General features: G+C 41.5%; 1 long non-coding RNA gene across 1 annotated transcript in view; it reads left to right on the forward strand.

Annotated features, from left to right (window-relative positions):
- Positions 1 to 9,215, forward strand: part of LOC105240241 — a 139,206-nt gene extending 129,991 nt beyond the window's left edge. Inside the window, exon 4 of the long non-coding RNA XR_004626460.1 lies at positions 8,893 to 9,215. This is a non-coding gene — a long non-coding RNA (uncharacterized LOC105240241). The remainder of the gene's footprint in view (positions 1 to 8,892) is intronic.
- Positions 9,216 to 10,597: the final 1,382 nt, after the last annotated feature.

A 10,597-nucleotide genomic window follows, 5' to 3' on the forward strand; every position in this document is an offset into this window, starting at 1 on the left:
ATTTCTTCTACTTTCCCATTTTTCTAATGTCCAAACTATGATCTGTCCCCATCTCTAGGTGCCTTCATTCACGGGCACTTTTCCAGCTGCCTTGCAGACTGTCCTTGTCCTGTGGGACTCATGTTTCGTCATTCCACAGCGGGAACACATCTTAGCCTCCACACTCTCTCTCAGTCACTATCTTTTTCCTCTTCTTCCTCCATGACATTTCTCTTCTTCCTCCATGACTCTCTGACACTGGAGTCTTCCTTGGCGTCCTGTGCTCTTGCAGGAGGAACCTCTGAAAGACCGTCTCTGAGAGATATATGAGATGTTAGGAGGTTGAGGGTAGGGCCCTACCAGGCATGGTGGAGAGCAGGTTGATGCTGGGGCAAGTTTCTTTCATTTCAGGGACTGCCACACCCACACTTGCTTCTGGGTGTGAAGGATGGGAAAGACAAGCCTGCCACTCTGGAGTCCTGGGAAACAGGTTGTGTTAGAGTGTTAGCAAGTGTCTCAAACTGTTCTTAGGATTACAGGGGTTTAAAACAAAGGGTAGGAGATGTCTCTCAGCTGCAAGAATGTAAACAATCCAAAACTGCTTGGTAAGAGTGAGAACAATTAGGAAAATCATGTTCTAAATTATTAATCATGGTCTATAAGAATAATAGGAGCTTAGAGATGGAGTGAGGGCTGGTGACTTCAAAGAGAGTGAGATTTGAAGGATAAACTTGGTTTAGGTAGGGGGACTTGGGCAGGGAGGAGAAAATGTTCTAGGTGACAATGGAATGTGTAGGGTGTTTGGAACAGTGTCCCTGCTGGTCTGAAGGGCTCCAGGGGGGCGAATGGTTATAATAATAACAAAATCCACTTAGAGAAATACAGTACTTCTCTGTTTCTTAAGCAAATTCACATGCAACATCTGTTTAGAAATAGAATTGGTCACAGAGTTGTGCTAAAGTGAGATCACAGATCTTGAAAAAGTGGAGAGCTCTGCCTGCCCCCCCATGGAGTCAGGAGATTGGTCTGTCTGGCTCTCTTACCCTGAATACATGGATTCTTTACTGAGAGGGACTGCTCCTGATGGAACTGTTCTTCAGGTATCTGGGATCCCAGCCTCAGTTGTTTGGCTCTGTGCTTCTGTTTCCTTTCCATTGCATAACCCAGTCTTCCTTTTGCATTGTTTCCAATAACTCACCTTGGAACCAAATATTAGCTCAGGTAGAGAATGGGAAAGACCTGTGCCAATGCTCTCTCTTTCACTTGTTTAAAAAGAAGATAGGCCCATCTCTTTATAGACTATTGGAAAAAATGAACACTTTTCTTTATCTAGGTAGATGGACCTGCTAGTATAGTGGGGTCTTTTTAAAGAAAAAAAGAAATGCATATATTAACTTAACTCCATGCGTTATTATTAGCCATCATTTTCAGCTTCTCAGAGTGCTGTCACCCACACCGGAGGACCTTCATTGGACTGATATTGGCACTGATTCAGATTACATTAGTGTAAATTTGGGTTTTCCACTGCCTGCTTCTTAATAACTATCAGCAGTCCTGTCCCCATAGTATCATTAGCACCTTCTTCCTCCAGGTGCTGACTAGGGGCTGTAGAAAGCCCCCAAGCCTACAGCAATTTACACCTATTGACTCTCCCTGCAGCTAATTCATCTTCATGATCTGTCAAATTCTTCACTCAACTTTTAACTCTCTCACTACTCTTATGGAGTTGGCTTGTCCAGAGTCCATTGATTTTTGAGCTTTTTAATAAGGTTAGGGAGGCCAGGGACTTTGCACAACATTTTGTTGACATCTTCTGCTTTCTGGATGATACAAGTGAAGGTCAAAGAGGTTAAGTGATTTCTCTGATGTCACACAGGAAGGAGTAGAGGCAGAGCTGGGCCTACACTCTGTTCCCCCTAATCCTCATTCCATATTCTTCCAGTTGCCTTGACTATAGCTTGGGACTCTGCAGGTACCTGCATGACCCAGTTAGCTCTTGAACACGTGGTCCCTTGGGATGGAGGTCACAGCATTGAGGGATAGTCTCTAGGTTGAACTGTCACATTTTAGTATAACTGAAAAAAGCCACCATCAATGGTTGCGGAAATTTTTAGAATATTGTAACATGTGTTATCTTCACCAGACTGTACGCATATTAAATTTCTATAGAGTACATTTATTTTACCATAATGGGTCAAATGGTCAGTCTTCATCTTTTCTCTCTGCATCTGGTCAGTCGTCAGTGTGGCTGCTCACTGCCCCTTGAAAGTATTTCTCAAATTCTTTCCTCAGTTCCTGCTCTAAAATCTCCCCTGTTTCCGATCCCAGTGACTGTAATATCATCATGGCTGGTATTCCTGAACCCTCCACCCTTGACCCGATAAATCAGTCTTCCACACTCATTCCAGAGTCATGGTTTAGAACCAATCCTGTCCTTTCTCAGCACATCTTATAGGTAATGAATTCCCTCTTGGAGAATAGTCTCCAAGTGGGACTACACAGAGTCTCAAGGGGTACATGTGCGTGGATGGGTTTTATTTTACTTATTTATCTTTTAAAGGACTTATTTATTTCTTTTAGAGAGTCAGAGAGAGGATGAAGGGGAGAGGCAGAGGGAGAGGGAGAGATAGACTCTCAAGCAGACTCCCTGCTGAGCATGGAGCCTGATGTGGGCTTGATCTCATGACCCTAAGATCATGACCTGAGCCAGAATCAGGAGTCAGACACTTAACCAACTGAACTACCCAGGCATCCTGAATGGATTTTAAAAAATCAATTTCTAGGTCTTTAACATCCGAACAAGCCTGCAATCACAAGATTCTTCTACCCCTTATAAAAGAAAGATAGGCTTTTTACCCATCCTAAATCTTACTTTGGTACATTGCCCTAGGATTTGAAAACCTCTGAATATCAAACAAAGGGATAAATTGAAATATTGGTTTTTAGAAAAAACTTCCTTTAATGGTTAATCACTATTGAGCTGTCAGCTGAAACACTAAAAGGTTAGTGATGCTAATTCTTTTGAATGTAACTAGAAGGCATGGGGCTATCACATTTTCCCAGATAATTGTATACAAACTAAGGATCCATGTTTTATGTGATTTCTTTCAGATTTAGAGTGCCTTATCAACAGGGTAGTTAAAATCTATTTATCAAATCATGAAATACAATATTTGTTTCATAAATAGTCATTTCTCATTTCATTTTATAAAATGTTTAGCATTTTCTATGTCCTTTTATTTAAAAAATAAACCTATGATTAAAAGTTTAAATATATGTGAGGGGCAATGTGGATTTTTCTGTCCCCAAATTTTTATTGTGACAAAATTTTAAACATACAGATGAATTCAAAGAATTATACATTAAACAGTATATACACCACTTAGATTCTATAAACCTTTAATATATTTGCCTTATCACATATCTAGCCATCCATCTATGTAAACGTCGGTCCACCTTGTTTTTTCCATTCAGTTCAAACTAAATTGCAGACATGAGACACACAATTTGTAAGTTATATTAGTGCGTATATGAGCAGAAAAAGTTTGAGGGTTATGGACTTATGAAGAGAGCCCAAACTCCTTAGCTGGCTATCCGTGGAGGGCAGGACTGAGCCTTTGGCAGACAGTGGTTTTTTTGTGTTTTTTTTTTTTTTTTTTGTGCTTTGTCTTTGGCATTTGCTGCATCCAGTCTCCAGTAACATGAAGCTGGTTGAAGTTCCCCTGCACCAAGTTGATTAATAACTCTTTGTTATGGTAGCATAGACTGTTCTCTCTGCCTGGGCTTCCCTCCCTGCCTCCAGGCTTCCCTGTCTCACTTCAGTGTATCCTTTACGACTCAGCCCAAGGGGCACCTTCTACATCATAGAGGCTTAAAAAAACAAAAACAAAAACAAAATAAACTTGTTGAACTCTACTGAATATGGTATGGTGAATATTACTTCCTGCATTACATATCAGATGATCTGAGAGTAAAACACTTCCCTCAAAGTTTTTTTGTGCATCTCTTATGTTTTGTTCTAATGTATTTCTTCTCTTGCTCCTATTAGCATGTAGGAACTACCCATGGCATGAACCCCTTGTAATTTATATTCGTATTTAATTAAATATATTATTAGTAAATAATATTTAAACATGTTTGTGTTTATATTCTTATGTTCCTGGTCTTTTTAGGGAAGAGAATCCAAAGTCCAGGTCCCATCAACACCACCTGTGTAGATTTCCAAGGTCATTTCATCTTTCTGGATCTTAGTTTGCTTATGTATTAAATGGAGGTAGAAATACCTGCTCTACCTAGCTCATGAATATTTTCTCGAGCATCAGATATATGTAAAGTTATGTTTCCAAGTGCTTTGGAAGTAGGAAGTGGTGGATGAATGTATGATATTCCAGGTGTTTATATGCCATATGCAGGGAGGAGACATTGCTGCTGAAGGTCAGTGGTTTGGACACCATGGTTTTGTTCATCAGCCTGTGCAATCGTTCTGGCCACCCCCTCACCTCCCTTTTCCTCTCAGTTCTCCCACAGGGTAGCCCTTTTATGTTTAATCTCAATGCCAGCTGAATCCAGTGTGAGAAACCTCCATATCCGTGACCCAGTAGACAAACGATAGGTGAGAGCCTGCAGAGATGAGTGCGGACGCTCTGATCAGAACCAAATTTGGGCCTCAGTGAGAAGCTTTATAGGAAGGGTTTACTACATTTATGTCACGCAAACCCTTGTGACCACGAACCATCTCCTAGAGTCCATGTCTGTGCCCATTTCCTAGCCATAGCACATACGATACCTCCTGGTATCAGTTAGGATTCCCTCAGTACAAGTAACAGAAATGTGAAGCAGCTGGCTGAAGTGGAAGGACAATTATTTTCTCATCCAGCATGAAGTGGAGAGGCAGGGGCTCCAGGGCGGGTTAGTTCATCGGCAGTTGTTGAGAGTCAGCCTTCTTCTATTTCCTGCTCTGCTAGCAGCTCCAAGCACCAAATCCCGACAAGATGATATTCAGAAAGAGAAGAAAAAAATGGTCCCTTCCGTTACTCCAAGCCCTGTAGTGTCATTGGCCAGAATTTTGTCAGATGTCCATTCTTGAACAAACCACTGGGCGGGGGAGGGCTGAGGCTACATGAAGGGCTGGACCAATTAGAATCCACCCCGGTAGCTCTGCATGAGACAGCCTGTGTTAAGGGTCAGGGCTACTTGAACAAAACAGGAGGAAGGAGGATAGATGTTGGAGAGGCAACCAACAGTATCTGCTAAACCTCGTCTCTCTAAATTGGCTAGTAACCTAAGGGAAATTGGGGAGATTGGTACTGCATAATCATGGTGTACCTAATTGGTGCAAGCATGTTTTGTTGATTTATTTTTTTTCTTCTCTCCTTTCCTCCATCCTTCCCCTCTTCCCCCCTTCTCTCTCAATCTCTTTTCTCCTTCTCCTCCTTTTCCCTCTTTCATGGCTGGGCATTTTGACCAATTATTACTATTTAAGTTACCAAATAACTAATCTCTGCAATTTCATCAACTTACGTTATCTTTTCATTTTCTCCTTTGATTTGCTCTCTCAAATCTTCTCTCAAAATTAATGCCTGTCTTCTATGTACTTCCATAGCATGCTTTGATAACTCTCAACATAGACTCCCCTCCTCAAAGCTATTTTGGTAGGATTTGTTTTCCCAGTACATAGTGAACAAATAGAGCTCCGGGGTTATCTATTCTCATTTCAGTTCCCTGAGCACTTTTCCAGTGTTTCATACATAGCAGGTGTTTAATAAATGAGTTCATTTGAGAAAAGGGCTTGTGTCTGTGGCCTCTTGTAGATGTGGTCAGGAAGTAGTCTCTTCATTCTCTTTTGAATGAATTTAACCATGACATTGGTTCCTTTGCTTCTAGATGCTTTTTTCAAGGCTTTTTTTTTTTTATTAGCCTACAACCTTTCTGAGGATTAAAAAGCAGAATTAAAACCCAAAAAATTAAAAGGCTCTGTGATTTTCTTTGGCCTAAGGGGAGATTATCTGCATTCAGGCCTTTCTAATAGTGGGTTTCAACCAGATGTAATGGTGGCATTCCTATCCTTCATGATAGTCTCCTCCAGTGGCTCTAGCCCCCAGTTTCTGAAAAAGCTTTCCTTGAGACGAAAACAACCATTTTCTTTAGTTTGGGGACTGTTTTACTGCTTCTTTGTCTTTTTTACCCTCATCGAAGAGTGGTCTTTCTTAAGAACTTTCATAAGGAAGTTCTTATGAACTTTGAAAACTCAGCCCCCAAAGCTGAGTTCCTTTAGGAAGACTGTACACTTTGCATTTACCCTGGAATGCAGACCAGAGCAGCCAGGGAACTCCCTTGCAGGAGTCAGGGCTACCTTAACTCAAAAGGCAGTGCACAGACATCAGTGGAAAAGATTTCCATTTCTGTTTGTTTTAGCTTCTCTTTTCTTCAGAGCTGCTCATGGCTGCAAACACCTGACACATGAATGTCCTTTCCCAGTAAAGATTTGATTTGTGATATAGAAAGAGTAATGGATTTGTTATGGGGACTTAGAGGATCAGAAGGGTCCTTTGAACTGACATTTTCTCTTTTTTGATCCTAAAAGTTGATCAGTAGCTATTAAGTTCAAAATGGGAATGTGGCCTCATTCTTTTCTTGGCTGGACACCCCCATAGGTCATATGGAAGAGGAAAAGGCGGAAACAGGGAGAGGGAGATGTGTTCCCTGGTACCCTAACATAGTGTGCCCTGCATAGAAAGTCTACATAATTGCTAGGTTCAAAGATTAATCAAGGAAATTCTTCTTAATCCATAAAGTGCCTCAAATTGTAAAGTAACCCAAATCAGTGTAGAACTGTAGTTATGGAATGCCTTTTTGTATAGTACTTGTATAGTACTTTGTGTGACCTTAATAATACTGTATGCTATGTTACTATCCTCATTTTATGGATGAGGAACTTCCTAGCTCACAGTATCCAGCACATAGTAAGTGTTCAGTAAATGTTTACTGGATGAATAAGCAATCAGAATAGTATGCTCAGTATCACATGGTGTGTGATGAAGCTGGGTCTTCTAAGTCTCCAGTCTGTTCAGGGATCTTTCCATCTCCATGTTTTTCAGGCTTGCTCGTGGAAAGGCTTAAGTGTTGGAGAGGAGCCAATGAATCAACTGTGTCTGGGGATACAGCCCGAATTTGTTCTGTGAGAGATTTCTTAAAGAATGCACACTTCATTGACTTAAAAATGTGTTTTTCCCCCAAATAAATGTAGACATTCTTGTTGGAAAAAATCAACTCAAACAGTGCAAATTTGTATAAGGTAATCATGCAGTTAACTGCCATTTACAGTTTTTGTGCACACCTGGGTTTTATTTTAAAGGTTCATGTGAATTTAGCCTTCCATCCCATATACCATCTACATGTCATGTTCGAAATGACTTATCATCAGTACAACTGATTCGGGGAAGACATCCTTGTGAATCCGGAGTCCCTGGTACTTTGTGGCTTGTTCCGTGGGGACAGGGAGTGTCCCAGTTTGAGATCAATGGAGTCCTGCTGCAGCTTCTGCTTCTCAGGAGTCAGCATGGATTACGAAGTTCAACCTGGAGTTAACTATACAAATGACACTGCTCCTAGGGGGAAATAGATGCTCAGTTCTCAACAAATGAAAGCTTAGAACACTAGCTGGGGACTGTGAGTCTGTGAGGTTATTGTTGATCTCAGAGTAGTTTGCTTTCAATCTCGAACTTTTTGTGAATCCAGATTCCACGGGCAAGCTATAAATTCCTCCTTTCCTTCCTGTATCCCACTGACCATCTCTGAATATCAGGAGAGTAAGAATGTTGTCAGTGCCTTGTGTTGCCTGCCACAACGCCACAGGCTCATGGCTCTGAAAGCCTCATGCTACCATTCCTTGCCACGGTCCTCTCATCAAACCTCTTTCAGCTTCTTTGAGTCTGAATCAACTTTGGTGATTCCACCCTCATCTCCTTCTGCCTGCAACTGCTCTTAAATGGCAGAAGGTAAAGGTCTTTATAGAAAGCAGTGAGGGTTACACTTTGCTGTTTTCAGTCACACTTGTGTGGTCAGAACAATCGGCTCCAGCTTTGAGTCAGAAGCGGGTGACAGTGGTACTTCCTCCTTTCCTCCTCACCTTGTTTTTATCTGCTCTCACTGAGAGTCAGCTTCTGAGGATGGTGCTTACATTTTCTCATCCCTCATTTCTTCTCCCACATCATACCTCAAACTGCATGGAGCAACATGGATGGTCTGACTTCACTAGGGGAGGAGATCACTCTCATTTAGATTTTGAAAGGGACGGAGGGAGGGAAACAAAGGGTCAGTTCAGTGGGAAATAAACTGAGAAACATCCCCTCATTCCTGACTCAAGAAGATAAGTATTGTGCACATGATGGAATTTTGGATAATTCCCCTGCTTGATTATGTTCCTTCACATTTCAGGAAATGGCCTATTTGTCTAGTCATTGCCTCCCTATTGTGTTAGGGCCATCACCCAGGCATGACTTGGATGATTAAAAGCAGCACATGTACTAGGTCAATAATAATACAGCTCTTCTAAAAATATGCATGCGTCCACTATGGTGTCATTGTATTGGGAGCCAGGAAAATGAACTCTACTCTCAGGAGAAATAAAAGGGAAAAAGAATCAACAATGTGATTATAACTCACTTTCCCCTTAGCCCCCCTTGTATGCTTTAGAGTTTCTGGCAAATATTTTTCCTTCTATGTAGCCTTGGTACTTTTCATTAAGAAAAGCTAGTACCTGCTGAATGGTGGTCCTGTGGTCAGAAGAGTACAATTTCCTCTCATCTGTTTTACAAGAAGGCTTTTGAAGTCCGGAGAATTTGTGTTTAAATTAAGATGTCACTGACAAGCATGAAAAGTTTTTAACTAATGTAATGACTTTCTGTTAATAAGGGAAAATATGACCTGAGAGTCATTGAAAGAAGCTACCTGAAATATAGTGAAGTCCATTAAGCAAGCTGGCTCAGAAATAGAAGGAGAAGAAACTGGAAGGAGAAGAATCAAGAGGACAACTAACATTCCTTGAGCACTTACTATGTGTGAGGTCCTGGATTTACACTAAAGGTAAAGTAAATCATTAAAGTTAACCATTAAATCTGTAACTCATCCTGTGAGGGAGGTATTTTTCCCCCGCTCACTTTATAGATGCCCAAGTCACATAGCTTAAAAGAGGGCAGAGCTGAGTTTTGCAGTCAATTCTGCCTGACTATTCCCATTATAACACATAGAAAGGCAGGTGTTAATTTAGAATTTGCAATAAAGTTAAACATATATAGGCAAATTTTATATGATGTAATTTGTGGATTCACAGGAGGATCCATGCTACAAAATACCTTTTCTATTTGTCCAGTTTTACCATTAGAGAGATATTCCCCTGGCTTAAATGATAACTCTTTAAAATAACCAGCGAAAAAATATTAAGGCCTTGATGATTTGCAATTTGATGCTTAGTGCTCTTTTAAGGAAAGACAAGATCTTGAGAAAATTAGTGGCTGCGAGTAGGCCAGGATGGAGTGGTGAAGATGGCACGGTAGAGGCAAGGCTATGCCAAGCAGTGATAAGCAGGGGAAGGGACCAGCCATGTTGCTTTGCTTAGCCACTGGAAGCCTCAGTAAATCAGTAAGATACATGGAGGTAGAAGTTTTATAACTGCCTATCACAAATTTCCAGGAGCTCAGAGTTATCAGAGAAGTGCCTGAAATGTTGGCAGAAAGAGGTGAGAATTTGTCCCACCAGGGGCTCAGTCTAAGTGTGTGGGTGGGGATGGAGGACAGGATTAGGGTGAGCTCATCCTCTCTCCTAAAGCCCTCTTCTGAATTCCCCAGTATCTGTCACCAGCACCCTTCAGCCATCCTCAGGTCCAGAATTTCAGTCATTTTTTCTCCTGGTCTATCCCCCTCCCAATAAGCTCCCTCCCCCAGTAAGCTCAGACACGCTTGCATGCGTGCATACCCACATACTCACACACAAACACACGCTTCCTTCTTTGCCAGTGATACTTTGAGATCTACCAAAATCTTGTAAAACTGGCTGTAAATGGCTTTCTTCGGATTTTCTAATACATATTTAGCACTGAAGCGTCTGTAGGTGGCACTCTTAGCTCTGATCACAACTCTCCCAACAGGAATTTAAGCAGACTGTGGATAAAGTACAGATGAAACTGAGTTTGGCCAGTTGGCTCTAGGAAAATGAGGCCAAAGTAGTGCTCAATATCCCTTTGGCACCCAAAAGGGATTTCATCAACCAGTTGGTATTGCCTCAGGCTAGACCCCCTTCATCCAATCTCCTTCACCAGTATAGCCTCTTTGCTCCCAATTTCTGAATCATTAGTTAACAGTTGTGTGTTATTGTGGTTTGACTTTAAGGGCTCACTCTACTAAGCTATCTCCTGGTAGAAATCCTCGGTGTTCCAATACCTTGCACTGTGATTGTGGTTTCCTGTGGAGATCCTGTAGGTAGGGGCACAACACCCTGGGTAAACCTCCCTCTTTGAGAGAAAATGCTGAGTAAGCACAACCACTATGAATCTATACCACCCTCCCCCAATGCCATTGGTGACTTGGAGTTTCTAACACAAACCTTGGGGAGGGTAGGTCTC

Source organism: Ailuropoda melanoleuca, chromosome 7 (genome assembly GCF_002007445.2).
Source record: "Ailuropoda melanoleuca isolate Jingjing chromosome 7, ASM200744v2, whole genome shotgun sequence".
Taxonomy (NCBI): domain Eukaryota; kingdom Metazoa; phylum Chordata; class Mammalia; order Carnivora; family Ursidae; genus Ailuropoda; species Ailuropoda melanoleuca.